Source organism: Periplaneta americana, chromosome 6 (genome assembly GCF_040183065.1).
Source record: "Periplaneta americana isolate PAMFEO1 chromosome 6, P.americana_PAMFEO1_priV1, whole genome shotgun sequence".
In the NCBI taxonomy this organism is placed as follows: domain Eukaryota; kingdom Metazoa; phylum Arthropoda; class Insecta; order Blattodea; family Blattidae; genus Periplaneta; species Periplaneta americana.
In genome coordinates, this window is record NC_091122.1 from 149,761,401 (window position 1) to 149,777,276 (window position 15,876).

General features: G+C 35.0%; 1 protein-coding gene across 5 annotated transcripts in view; it reads left to right on the top strand.

Moving 5' to 3' along the window:
* The window catches only part of LOC138701923 (uncharacterized), a 441,575-nt gene that overhangs the window by 150,962 nt on the left and 274,737 nt on the right, over positions 1-15,876 (top strand). Inside the window, exon 1 of one of the 5 annotated variants that reach the window (XM_069829289.1) lies at positions 9,084-9,221. The exons of the other annotated variants lie outside the window; for them this stretch is intronic. The gene's annotated coding sequence lies outside the window, so the exon portion shown is untranslated. Of the gene's footprint in view, positions 1-9,083; positions 9,222-15,876 lie in introns of those variants that run through there. 5 annotated transcript variants of the gene reach the window in all.

Below are 15,876 nucleotides of genomic sequence, written 5' to 3' on the forward strand. Positions count from 1 at the left end.
CCCATTTCTCATGAAATAATCGTTTTCTAACGCGTAGACTCTGCTCTGATAATTGATGCCGTTATGCCACCACTGATATTGCTTATGAAACTGATATAGAACCTGCCCACGCCTGGGAGCTGCGAGAGGGAGGAACGGGGACTGTGAAGATGATGTCACTCAGAGCGATAAGCACTGTGAAGGTCAGTGAGGCACAAATTCTCAAGTGAGGCACGATGCCCATCTGTGGCTTAAACGATATTTTCAAGTATCTGTGACAACTGTGACTGTGACAATTAAATATCTGTGATTTTTATCGGTGATTTTGTCACACCGATATTTTATATCGATACGTAGCATGAATTACACCGATATTTAGTTACAGCGATAAAAATTAGCAGGAAATATTGAAGAGCAGTGAAATATGAATACGATTTCTCTATACACACCACTCATCAGTGATTTATATGGGAAAATCCAACAAAGAAATTCTGTACATGTACCATTAACAAATAAATACTTACCTAACTGAACAGTAACATGTAAACAGTTTACCTAATGTACCGAGAGGTTGTATTATAGATATTGAACCAGTTGATCATTTTTAAATGTAGTTGGGTATGGAGAAATTGAGGTTATATGATTATCCTAATCGTTTTAAAAATTGATCCTTTTTATTGTGTGTGTGTGTATATATATATATATATATATATATATATATATATATGTATATAATGGATAAATTATTTTAAGTCGTGCATTAACATTATAATATTGAGTCATAGAATAAAAATTAATGAAACATAACTTAAGTATTCGGAAAAACATTGGAAAATAATTACAAAATAAAACAGTTGTTCAGATAGGATTTTACACAAGAATAAGTACTGGTAACCAATGGTGTTATTATTTAAATCGTGTAATAACTACATAATTTATAATAAGATGGAGAAACTACCGCAAGATTGCTGTTATTGTATCATGCGCACGCGCAAACCTACGACGTAGAGGACAGAAATATCAGTCACAGAGTACTGAATACGGAGCAGATTTCGATAGCGATATTTTGTCACAGATATTTCGCGTCATCAGTCACAGGTTTATCTGTGACAAAAAAATACCTGTGACAAAATATCGATTTGTGAAATATCGGCCATCTCTACATTCAGTTCAGTTTGTTTGAAGCGGTCTCACAGACGTACTATAGTAGTTGCGTGCGTGTATTTCACATAAATGTTTTCGTTATTTCTTTTAATTTTTCGGATTGTTGTATGGTATAACTGTCACTTCTACATGTAAACAAGACAACGTGGTTCGAAGAGAAAAAACAAATATCCATGTTCTCGATGTGGAGTTCCTATTTGCTTGGAGTGCTCAGGAAAACTTGTGTGGGGTGTTTGCACGAAGATTGGGTGGTCCTATGAAATGAGTGCAGTGTTATAAAAAGTGTTGTGTCCTTTAATTTTTGAAAAACTAGAGAGTGAAAAGTATGTTTTTTTTATACAATAAACATTTTCCGTTGCAGAATATTGAACAATATATTTCACTAATATGCTAAAATGTAGTAAATATTAGCATTATATTCTGAATTATTATTATTATTATTATTATTATTATTATTATTATTATTATTATTATTTTGACAATACAAAAACATTTTCCGTTGCAGAATATTGAACAATATATTTCACTGATATGCTGAAATGTAGTAAATATTAGCATGATATTCTGAATTATTATTATTATTATTATTATTATTATTATTATTATTATTGTTATTTTGACAATACAAAAACATTTTCCGTTGCAGAATATTGAACAATATATTTCACTGATATGCTGAAATGTAGAAAATATTAGCATATTCTGAATTACGAGTATTATTATTATTATTATTATTATTATTATTATTATTATTATTATTATTATTATTACAATACAAAAACATGATAAAGGTTATTGAGCAGTCTCCAGTCTCCCCAATCCACACTTATTTTCTTCGGATATCTATCAATTTGTTCCTCTGTCAAACGCCTTTTCTAAGTCCACAAATACTATGTACACTTCTTTATTCTTCTCTAGGTATCTTTCGCCGATTGTTCGTAGTAATCCAATTACATACCTTGTACTCTATCCTTTTCTGGAGTCAAACTGCTCTTCTTCCAATTGTCCTTCCATCTTAGAGTATAAACGTCGATTCAGTATTCGCAGGAGAATCTTCGCCGAGTGCGATATCAGACTGAGAGACCTGAACTCCTTACATTTCTTGATACTATTTTTCTTCGGTATTGGCAGCAACACCGTCTCCGCAGGCCATTTGTGTAATCAATGTGTTCTAATTAATTGCATAGCAGGAATTAGAGAAGATATATAGACGGAGCTGTACGGGAGAGGAGTTTTCGTAACTAGTGCTTTAATTTATGAATTAAATTAACTGAGAGCTGTCAGTTTAAAGAGCCGAATCGCAGTCCGTTGTTGCTATTGACTGAAGTATTTTTCCATTAAATCTAATTAAAAAGTGTGGCATGTTAATTTATTCTTCGCGACATTTCGACTGCTGTGAACTGATCTGCATTGACATGTTGGTACGTAGACGGAAGTTTGGTGCGTGGCGGCCTTGCAGTCCGCGATGGAGCCACGATAGGCTTGCTCCTCCCCTTAATATGCAAAACACTCTTTTGTGTGCAGATGCAGTAAGTAGGTGGCGCCTTTATCAGGCTGCGGCACGTGATATAATTTGTGGCTTACACTGTACACTGCTGTCGGTTGAATGATTGTAACTAGAGTTGAGCTTAAACGATATTTCCAAGTATCTGTGACAACTGTGACTGTGATAATTAAATATCTGTGACTTTTATCTGTGATTTTGTCACACCGATATTTTATATCGATAAGTAAGCACAATATGCATGAATTACACCGATATTTTGTCACACCGATAAAAATTAACAGGAAATATTGAAGAGCAGTGCAATGTGAATACACGCCACACGTCAGTGGTGTATATGGGAAAATGCAACAAATAAGTTATGTACATGTACCATTAACAAATAAATACGAAGCTAACTCAACAGAAACATGTAAAAAGTTAACCTCATATACCAAGAGGTTATATCGTAGTTGATTGTAGATATACTTTTTTAATGTAGTTGGGTATGGAGAAATTGAGGTTATGTGATTATCCTAATCGTTTTAAAAATTGATCCTGCATTAACATTATAATATTGAGTCAGAATAAAAATTAACGAAACATCAGTATTCCGAAAAACAATGGAAAATAATTACAAAACAAAACTGTTGTTCAGACAGGATTTTACACAAGAGAAAGTATTGGTAACCAATGGTATTATTACTATTTAAATCGTGTAGTCATATAATTTATAATAAGATGGTGAAACTAGCGCTGAAGTAGTTTCGGCGAATTCGAATGTGAAAATCGTTGCATTTATAAGGATTTTTTTTTTGTGGAGAGAGAGTTCCTCGGGTTAAACTAGCGCTGAGGTAGTTTAGGTGATTTCGGAAGTGAAAATCGTTGAATTTGATTTTTTGTGGAGATGCAGTTGATCGTATATCCATGGCATAACAAAGCCTAAACTAACCAAACCTAACCTGTCACAGATTCGTATATGCAAGGTGTATATGCGGAGTACGAAGGGAACTACCTCAACGCTAGTTTAGTCGTTGATCCTATATGTCTAGACATAATAAAAGCTTAAACCAACCAAACCTGACCTGTCACAGGTTCGTATATGCAAGGTGTATAAGGGGAATACGAAGGGAACTACCTCAAGGTTAGTTTAGCGAAATAAGTTGCCCATCATATTAGCCAGTTTTGTCTCGTTCGGTTTTAAGTGAGTGGAAAATACTTACAAATTAATATAAATTGACTGTAAGCTTAATTTGAAAATGTGAAGATCTTGGGGAATACATAAAATATTTATAAAACATATATACAGACTAAAATATGAAAACAAAAGTCAGATTCATGATTATATTATTATAATGCCGCTAATAACTTTGCAACACATCATCACTTTGAAAAAAATAAATTTGAACAAAATATCACGAAAAAATAATCAAATACCACCGCCCGATTGCTGTTATTCTATCATGCGTATGCGCAAACCCACGACGTAGAGGAGAAAATATCAGTCACAGACGTTGCAACGGTGACAGAGTACTGAATACGGAGCAGATTTCGATAGCGATATTTTGTCACAGATAATTCGCGTCATCAGTCACAGGTTTATCTGTGACAAAAAAATACTTGTGACAAAATATCGGTTTGTGAAATATCGACCATCTCTAATTGTAACTGGCAGAAAGAAATATTGCATTATGTCGAACGTTTTATATAGTAATTTGCTTCCAGGTTACACTCTCCATAACAAAATGTCCACAAGTACAAAAGGTCCACAAGAAAATGTCCATAAACTAAACAGTCCAACATTTAAAGTCCTACATACAATTTTTCCATGGAGTGAAAAAGCCCAACTTCTATGTGGTCCACCATATTATAAAGCCCATCATACGAAATCAATTCTTTCAGCTTTTCACAGTGCATGGGGTTGTTTGAGGTTTTTGAATTTCCTTCGGTATATTTCCTAACTGTAAATAAGACTGAAAATACTTACCGCACTATATATAATGAGATAAAAAATTATTCAGCACATTTAAATCTCGTTTGTAATCCTACATATACAATGTCTGATTTTGAAATCGCCAATATCAAGCTTTTCGACTGGCATTCCATTAGGCAGTAGTGAATGGGTGTCTTTTCCACTTCAATCAAGCAATACGGAGAAATGCAGTCAACAGGGGTCTGAGGGCACAATATTTGGGTATTGAGAACCCTGAAGGAAGAAACCAAATACAGGAAATTATGGGACTGCCGTTTATTCCGCTAAATGACTTGCAATTTGTTTGGGATTTACTAAATGAAAGATCTGTGGACGATATCTTGGACTTAGCATCTTACATTGAAATTACATTTATTACTGGTCATCCGGCAAGAGGGCGAAGGCGAGCAGTTCCCCCTAGATTTTCTCCTGTGACATGGAAAGTCTATGAATTAGTGATTAATGGTAGACAGCGTACGAATAATGTGGTTGAAGGATTCAACTCCCAATTCCAACGACTTGTGGTGGCACATCACGTGAACATTTGGCGATTCGTTAGCCATTTGTCGCCTGAAGTCAAGGGCTGCCGAACATTGAAATCTTTCAAATCCAAGTTAGAAAATTATCTTATGACGAGTTGCCAAACTAACTTACTATTATGACAAGTGTTGTATTGCATGTTTCCACGTATTCACATTTTTTTATGTTCTAGTGATATTTAACTTATTTTATATTTTTGTTTTCATATTTTCCGATAATGGTATATCTCTAATGTGATAAGTTGAGCTACATATAAACATAATTTTCCTTACTGTGTATACTTAAAAATATTGTATTCATTGTATGCTTTGTACTGCACTATTTTATTACTACTATTAGTATTATTATTACTATTAGGCCTGTTATTATTATTTTATTATCATTATCATTATCATTATCATTATCATTATTATTATTACTATTCTTATTTATTATTATTATTATTATTATTATTATTATTAATTGTCTTATTTTTTTATACTTTGTATGCCTCATTTATTTTTGACCTGCTGTTCACATTTTATTATGCTTTTTTCTTTCCTTCTCTGTGTTATATATTATGTCTGATTTCTTCTTACTTGTTGTTTACATTTTATTATTATTATCTTATTCAGTTTTGTGTGTACTTTGTAAATTTGTAGTGTTTTTGTAACGCAGTTTTTACTCCTGGTTGAGTGTTAGAGAAGGCCGTATGGCCTTAACTCTGCCAGGTTAAATAAATCATCATCATTATTATTATAATTATTATTATTATTATTATTATTATTTGCAACAACAGAATCGGAAACAGAATACTTCGTAAGCCAGGTCCTTGGTGGGCATACAAATATTAAGCGGCTAGTAAATAAACGGTAGCCTATATAAAAAATCAAATGAGAATTTTCAACATTGTCGGTAATTACCAAGATTACAAAGATAGGAATGAACTTTTTCGATATCCTAGAGCGACATCATACTATTTGAAATTATATAGTGATCCTCAAGATGAACAATAGATGTATCTTTTGTATTACGTAACATAATTGAAATTACAATACATTTCTCAGCACATTCCTTGCAGTTTTCCTTTTCGGACATTTTATGGAAATGGACTAATTTATTTGTAGACATTTTAAAACGTAGGACATTTTTAAGAAGAGGACTTGCTGACAGTGGACCTTTTCAGGTAAGGACATTTTTATGGCATGGACGAATTTTCTATGTGGACATTTCTAAACGTCGGACATTTTCGTAGAGGGGACCTATTGCAAAGTGGACCATATCTCACTTAACCAATAATTTGATAGATTCAATTATTGTGGTTGTTGTCGAATAACGTGTCATTATTCTCGCGAAAATAATTATACAAAATATAACAATGAAACCGCATATAATTTTAATATACATTTTGTATCCAGATATTTGTTTCCTGAATTTATTTAGAAACCTAGGTAATTAATAATTGTTTGTTTTAAAGGTTAAAAATGAAAAACAATTTTTTTAATAGATTCTGTGGCCCTTAATTATAAGAGAAAGTTGGACCTACATGGTTTAGTATAAACATAGGCTGATTAATTAATTGATTAATCGATCGATCCACGTTATCCGTGTCGTTCCATTTTCTGTTATTGGATAGGGTGTAGACTAGGCTATTTGGATAATTCGGTTCAAGAGTTGAAAATTTTCGTTTTATTCTGAACTCTAAATCAGCACACTTTATTAGTTTTTCAATGTCTGGAATCAGAAGAAGAATTATATTTATTTTCGCTTGCTCAGGAAGTTATAGGCCTATCAGAAAAATACAGGAAAATTATCTAAATGTTTGCGATATTCTGTCAAAAAAGGACCAGAATAAGGGATGTTTTTAAGAAAGGGAAAAAAGGGAATATGGACTGAAAAAAAAGAAAGAAAGAAAGAAAAAAAAAAAAAGGAAGTCAAAGCCACATAATTTGGTCGGTGGAAGATAGTTTTGGACATCGTAATTAATTATTTCATGTTTCGTGTTGAATTAAAAAAATGGATTCCCTTTAAAATCCGGTATCTAGTTATGATAATGAATGATTAAAGAATTTTAATTTTGTCCTTTAAATGTTCAGAAATTTGATCCGAGCAAATAGACCTATAACTTTGAAAAATTTCTTTTCAGAACGAAAAGTTGCAGTTATCCAGTTCAAATTTCTACACACTTAAAGGGTAAAACTATAATTCTTTCATTCATTTATTATCATAATACACTACTTTTTTAAAGTGATTGAGTATATTGGGAATTAAATCTATAGCTTTCCCAAAACACGCTGTGATATGTTTCATATAAAACAATTTTTGTCTCGAAAAAGAAAAAACGAGCAAAATCGTATTAAACTTTTTTTGTTTTAAATATCTCAAAGAATAACTCACTGAAATTAATGAAATAATGATATATCGAATGGCTACTGTACCTGAAAAGTGATTTTAAAAGAAAACGTACCTAGATCTAATTTTACGTGAAACTCTTCGGAATCTAGGTTATCCATTGTCAGTTTGATCACAATTCCTTTAAAATTTCGTCAAGAGCTGTCTGTTTACTTACTTTCTGGCTTTAAGGAACCCGGAGGTTCATTGCCGCCCTCACATAAGCCCGCCATTGGTCCCTATCCTGAGCAAGATTAATCCAGTCTCTATCATCATATCCCACCTCCCTCAAATCCATTTTAATATTATCTTCCCATCTACGTCTCAGCCTCCCCGAAGGTCTTTTTTCCTCCGGCCTCCCAACTAACACTCTATATGCATTTCTAGATTCGCCCATGCGTGCTACATACCCTGCCCATCTCAAACGTCTGGATTTAATGGTCCTAATTATGTCAGGTTAAGAATACAATGCGTGCAGTTCTGTGTTGTGTAACTTTCTCCATTCTCCTGTAACTTCATCCCTCTTATCCCCAAATATTTTCTTAAGCACCTTATTCTCAAACTCTCTTAACCTATGTTCCTCTCTCAAAGTGAGAGTCCAAGTTTCACAACCATAAAGAACAACCGGTAATATAACTGTTTTATAAATTCTAACTTTCAGATTTTTCGACAGCAGACTGGATGATAAAAGCTTCTCAATCGAATAATAAGAGGCATTTCCCATATTTATTCTGTGTTTAATTTCCTCCCGAGTGTCATTTATATTTTTTACTGTTGCTCCCAGGTATTTGAATTTTTCCACCTCTTCAAAAGATAAATTTCCAATTTTTATATTTCCATTTCGTACAATATTCTCGTCACGAGACATAATCACACACTTTGTCTTTTCGGGATGTACTTCCAAACCTATCTCTTTACTTGCTTCAAGTAAAATTCCCGTGTTTTCCGTAATCGTTTGTGGATTTTCTCCTAACATATTCACGTCATCCGCATAGACAAGCAGCTGATGTAACCCGTTCAATTCGAAACCCTCTCTGTTATCCCGGACTTTCCTAATGGCATACTCTGGAGCAAAGTTAAATAGTAAAGGTGATAGTGCATCTCCTTGCCTTAGCCCACAGAGAATTGGAAATGCATCTGACAGAAACTGTCTGTTGATTTAGTAATTTGTATCATGTGTCAGGCGGTTAACCGATCGCGTCAGTAAAAGTCTTGAGCTCGATATAGGCCTACACGAGAGGTAGACACTAGAAAATGTATGCTTTTTAGTCTCATTTTCAGTATCAGCTTTATTTTGTTACGTAACTTTACCTTCGAAGGTCGATGAGTACAGACATTACAAACGTTATGTTCTCTCTAAACTTAATGTATTTTGGGAACGCAAAATGAACTATCATCAACATATCAACGTAGAGACCTTCTTAAAATTGTTATGTGTACTTCTTCACGGCCTTGTGGGAACAGAACACACCAAATAAGCGGCTTACTGTAACTTCCTTCTCTCCCCTCTCCCAAGCCACGCTGATATGGGACTTCCTTAGTCTGACGAGTTAACACTAGTCTTTTAGGACCAGGCGTTTGTTTATGTGCTCTCTTCCACGGCGTTAGGGCTGCAGGATAGGCCTACTGTCACGCAGTACTTGTTTCATTGGAAGTCACCGTGAGAAAATGTGATATCTACTGCGTAATCAACACTGCAGCGAAGTCAAGAAGGTAGGCTATTTCATAATATTTCATTGTTCATTCCTGGAATTAGTTGCTAAAGAACCCGCTGTTAGCTGTATGAAAAACACTTTTATTTTAACATTACGTCAGGAATCTAGAAAATTTTGGATAATTATTTATATGAACTACCTCACCTATTATTGGCCGAAAAATTCGAAAAAAAAAAAACCGTCGAATTTTTGCCCGAATTTTAAAACACTTGTAATTTTTTTTTTGCTCCCAAAAGCGTTTTTTTCACTTCCAACTCAATTTTAAGTATATAATATTCTAACACTAATTATTTGTTGAAATAATTATAATTTCTCTATACGAACTTCAAATATATCACACTCTACATAAAATAATAAAAAATACATAATAGTACATTATGCAACGAGCCTATAATGATAGTAATTAAGAATCGAGTATGGACGTTTATGAAACGAGCGCAAGCGAGTTTCATAATTTTCATACGAGCTTCTTACTTACCATTATAGGCGAGTTTCATACGACTTTTTATGCTCGACCATATTTCTAACTTGAAATTACCGGGTATTCAGATGTATACATTTTATTTGTATCTGACAAGATCGGAAGTGACCTTGTTCTAGGTCGTGAATTGTGAGATGTGCGCAGACGCGAAAGTATTGATTTTTTCCGAGGAACAATAATGTCATTGACCTTGACGTAGTCCCGTTAAACTTGATAATATTATAATATTATAACCTTGATTATTGAATTCGACATTGAAAAATGAGATGACAAATTGAATTTATTTGAATATTATTTACAATTAACGCTAATTATTACAGTAACAGAACATAACCTTCTGCGACAGTATTGGATTTCCAGCCTCCGTGACTTTTCGCTAATTCTCTTTCGATTGCATATCCGAGAATAGTCGATACTTGCGGTTTTATAACGGTACAAAGCTGACTTGTCATTGCCTGAATACCAGTAAGCTGAGTTGTCATTGGCTGAACACCTGTACTTTAATGAGTAGGTGTACTTTAATGACATGCATTAAAGGACTGCTACCAGGTGTATAATTAGTATATTTCGGCATGGTCGAGCATAAACAAATTTATGCTACCATAGCTAATCTACACTAATCTAACTAACTTGATCTAACCTAACCTAAACTAACGGCCCCCTCGAACACCCTTCTAATTTTACCTACCTCGTAAATTGAAAAATCAATGAATCAGAGAGTTGTTTCTGATTAGGAGTACTGTTTTCATCGTACTTTCGTAAGATTTACAATTTTTCCGACACAGAAAGCGCTTTTCGTATAACACCCATTGTAATCACACTCACAGCAGTTCGATGCACTAAAAGACAATAAACTGACCAGCAAAAATTTCCATTCAGTGGCCAAAATGTTACATTGCTGAAAATTACATCGAAAATATTCCACAAAGCAGCGTATTATGCGGAAGTTGAGCGCAACAAACGGGGTATTTTGTAAATGCGTTATATGTGAAATGTGCAGGCATTTAATAACCGCTATTTTTGCAAGAATATGGTTTGACAGCATGGACATAATGCTATTTAGGGCCATGTCAATTCATTTGTACAGAAAATTACTATTACAAATTAAGCCATCATTCAATTAATTTGATCATGCTGCGCCTATGTGTTATTCGACAACTTTATTAACCCTAATAAAATGAAAATTATTACACAAAAACTGCCATAAACTCAGCGAGTATGATTATTTACGTCTGACTCAAATAATTTTTGTATATTTTGTGACTTTTAATATCATTTGACGCAATCTGATGACATTTATTATTATTATTATTATTATTATTATTATTATTATTATTATTATTATTATTGTTGTTGTTGTTCGGTTAATTAAAATGTGTCTCAGTGAAACGTACAGCAGAGTTCGTATAGGTCAGTTTCTCTCAGATGCGTTTCCACTTCACTGTGGGCTAAAGCAAGGAGATGCGCTATCACCTTTACTCTTTAACTTTGCTCTAGACTATGCCATTAGGAGAGTCCAGGATAACAGAGAGGGTTTGGAATTGAACGGGTTACATCAGCTGCTTGTCTATGCGGATGACGTGAATATGTTAGGAGAAAATCCACAAATGATTAGGGAAAACAAGGGAATTTTACTGGAAGCAAGTAAAGCGATAGGTTTGGAAGTAAATCCCGAAAAGACGAAGTATATGATTATGTCTCGTGACGAGAATATCGTACGAAATGGAAATATAAAAATTGGAAATTTATCTTTTGAAGAGGTGGAGCAGTTCAAATATCTGGGAGCAACAGTAACAAATATAAATGATACTCGGGAGGAAATTAAACACAGAATAAATATGGGAAATGCCTGTTATTATTCGGTTGAGAAACTTTTATCATCCAGTCTGCTGTCGAAAAATCTGAAAGTTAGAATTTATAAAACAGTTATATTACCGGTTGTTCTGTATGGTTGTGAAACTTGGACTCTCACTCTGAGAGAGGAACATAGGTTAAGGATGTTTGATAATAAGATGCTTAGGAAAATATTTTGGGGCTAAGAGGGATGAAGTTACAGGAGAATGGAGAAAGTTACACAACACAGAAGTGCACGCGTTGTATTCTTCACCTGACATAATTAGGAACATTAAATCCGGACGTTTGAGATGGGCAGGGCATGTAGCACGTATGGGCGAATCCAGAAATGCATATAGAGTGTTAGGGTTGGGAGACCGGAGGGAAAAAGACCTTTGGGGAGGCCGAGACGTAGATGGGAAGATAATATTAAAATGGATTTGAGGGAGGTGGGATATGATGATAGAGACTGGATTAATCTTGCTCAGGATAGGGACCAATGGCGGGCTTATGTGAGGGCGGCAATGAACCTCCGGGTTCCTTAAAAGCCAGTAAGTAAGTAAGTATTATTATTATTATTATTATTATTATTATTATTATTATTATTATTATTATTATTATTATTATTGTTATTAAGCCTTCTGCATCTCTCTATCAAACCAATCTCAGGTAAAGGGTCGCGCTTCACAGTTTTAAAACTATTGCCGCTGAGAGAGACGGAGAGTGTAGTTGTGACAACGTCGCGCTCGCATGTTACTGGCGCTCGTGAAACGTCAGGAGGTTTGAGTGCGACTGTAGATAGCATTCTTCACTATTAATGGGCCTCCTAAATCATAACCTACCTAGTACGCGACCGATTCGATTCCGCTTAAGTGGGAGAGGGCCTTTACACGTAATCATAGGAATTTCCTCAGATATCCTGTCACTCATTTTTCCACGGAACAAATTTGTTATTTATCCAACGCCTTGAATACCATTCTTCACTACTCATGGCCTACTACATCATAACCTACCTAGTTTGCGTATCGATTCTGAAATCCATGCCACGATATCTAATTATATGAGGACTTATTTTCAACATATTTTCTTTTATAAAACCTTTTTTTTTATTATGGTCATGGATAAAATTACGTCTGGTATTTGCGAGCATGATCTTTATTGCGCTCGTGTAATTTAAGCACGAGGCGTCAGCCTCGTGCTTAAATCTTTCCACTCGCGCAATAAAAATACACTTACCTCACAAATACCTACCATAATAACTAGAATTGCCACGAGAATCGTAAGACTTCTGCGCACGCGGTATAGACTGTATGAGAAGAGAGCGTGCAACGGCTGGAGTATGCCTCTAATGTAAACACTGAGCAGTATACTGCGGTTACAATAAAACCTGTATCCTGCATTCAAGAAATATGAGTGATCATTGAAGTAGAAAATGTCTAAACATGTAAATACACATTTATTTTATAGTGAGATATATTAACTCTTAAAATTTAATGTAATATACTCACATCATCCTTGAATATGTGCATTGTAGTGAACAGTTGCGTACATTTTGAGATACTGCGAAGTGAACCTCCGATGGTCACTCAAACAGTTTTTATATTGGGAAAATGTACGTTCAACATCATACGATGTAGTAGGTGCATATTTGAAGAACCGAAAGTCACTACTTTTTAGTACACTAACTTCAGACGTCTTGTCGTGACCTGATAGCATATCATTTATAATACGAAGTTGTGAATAGGAGAATTTTTAGCAATAATGTTTCCCAACTTACATTTCACTTTTTCTGAAATTAGTGAATTGTTATTTTGGATAACGGTTTGTGATACATTATCCACTATATTAAGGGCTTCTGAGAATTGTAGTTTAGACGATTCTAACAGGGTGATGCTTTTGAACACGATTTTAAAATTAGAATCAATGAATAGAAATCTTCCAATAGCTGTTCAGAAGGCAATGATTTTACAGCTGCAAGAGCGGAACTGTCTGTACTATCCAATTCATCAATTACCTCCATTATTTTGCCGTAATATTCAGCATAATAATTAACAGCATCCAACCACGTTTTCCAAAGGGTCAAGAATGGCTGCGGGGGTAAGGGTATTCCAGGGGCAATTGTTTGGAACAGCAACGCTCTCATTGTAGTATGTTTGATTGAATTGTTGTCTGCACTGAACAAATGTTAAGCTTTGACTATTCCAACCACAGTAATGCAAAAACAAGTGCTTACATAGGTATACATTAGCTGTAGCTGCTCTATCTATTTGGACTGGTCACATCTCGTAACATGAACTGCTTATACTACGAGACCGGGCGGTCGCTCACCTACTCTATACTACCGTACATCGGCAACCTGATTGTATGCTGCGTGTGGCAATTCAACGAAGTCTAATAATAACTATTGTTTGAAATATCTTAAAGAATAACCACTTATCAAAATTACTATTGGATCAGAACATACCGAATGGAGACCGATAAACTGTGGAGTTCGTCAAGGATGCACCCTCTCACCACTTTTATTCAATATATACATCAACTCCATCATCAGACATTGGCGACTAACAATTCATGGAATCATCCCGCTCTTCCGAAATTGTACTCTAGGTACATTATTATATGCAGACGATCAGGTTCTTTTTGCTACAAATGAAGACGAGCTGCAATACTCAATACATCACCTGAATATAATAGTAGAAAATTTCAATATGAAAATTTCCCCAAACAAAACAAAAATTATGGCGTTCCAAGGTAAACAGCCAGTTAGGAGTAAAATTTGCATTGGAACCCATACGTTAGAATAGGTAAACTCGTTTAAATATTTAGGTTATAATTTGACATATTTACCTGTTACTGATATATCTGAAAATATTCAACATTTTAATGGAGCCTTAAGAACCATCAACGGTCAGCGCGTCTGGCCGTGAAACCAGGTGGCCCGGGTTCGAATCCCGGTCGGGGCAAGTTACCTGATTGAGGTTTTTTTCCGGGGTTTTCCCTCAACCCAATACGAGCAAATGCTGGGTAACTTTCGGTGCTGGATCGCGGACTCATTTCACCGGCATTATCACCTACATTTCATTCAGACGCTAAATAACCTGAGATGTTGATACAGCGTCGTAAAACAACCCAATTAAAAAAAAACCATCAACCAGGCTTTCACAACCACGAAAACCCAAAAACATACCAGGTTGAAAGTATATAAAGTTCTAGCAAGACCTGTCCTCATGTATGGTAGTGAGGCCTGGACTGTCCGAAACTCAGATGCTCAACAACTGCGGAAATGAGATTTCTAAGGAGGACTGCCGCCTACAGCTTGCTTGACCACAAAAGGAATGAACTAATTACAAAAGAATTGAAAATTACACCTATTTATGAACATCTCAACCACTATAGACAAAAATGGCTTAATCATGTCAATAGAATGGACCATTCCAGACTCCCAAGACAAATTCTTCCCTATATACCACATGGAAGACGATCTTTAGGACGCCCCCTGAAAAGATGGACAGAAAACGTAACAGGCCACTAGGCCTAATACCTGCAAGGACGATGATGATGATAACCACTTGAAATTAGTGACATTACTTAGGTTCACTCTGTATATCCGTATTTGGATGCATAGTATATGATTTCATTTCTGCGTGTCCTTTAAATGATGGTTAAGGATACATTACAACTGGAGTTTCTGATAATCAGTGTTGCCAACACATAAATTGTATGCCCGTCAGTTTAACACCTGGAAATCCGTCAGAATCCGTCAAAATAAACAAAAGATCCACTCAATACATCTACAGACAAATAAAAAGCAAATTTTAACACAACTTACTTACAAATTTTGATTAAAATAATAATTCGTCAACCTTTGACTTGATTACGAGGAAATCTGAAACAGGGGATTCTTCAACATGGTACGACACACGCAAAACTGTTGAAAGAAAAAGTAAAACTCCCCAAAAATTAAACAATTAAAATGACAGCAGTTAAAAAATTCAAAAGACGATGTAAATCCTAAATTCCGCCAGAAAATCCGTCACCCGTCAAAGTCATTCTTTTCCCGTCCGCAACGTTGAAATTCCGTCCGTTTTGACGGAATTTCCGTCCAGTTGGCAACACTGCTGATAATACCGTATAGCAAAGAGCTGAACAATAGCAAAACGCTTTACCACATGTGGGAAAATGTATGTAGTTTTCTTGATTCTGATATTTTTTGGTTATTCAACAAGGGGCGTCTCGTCCTTTGGGGCTTTCGGGGCTCAGCCCCGCATGAAAATTTGCGTAATATATTATTTCAGATATTTACGAACAACTCTCAAATATAGAGGAAGTCTCGTTCTCT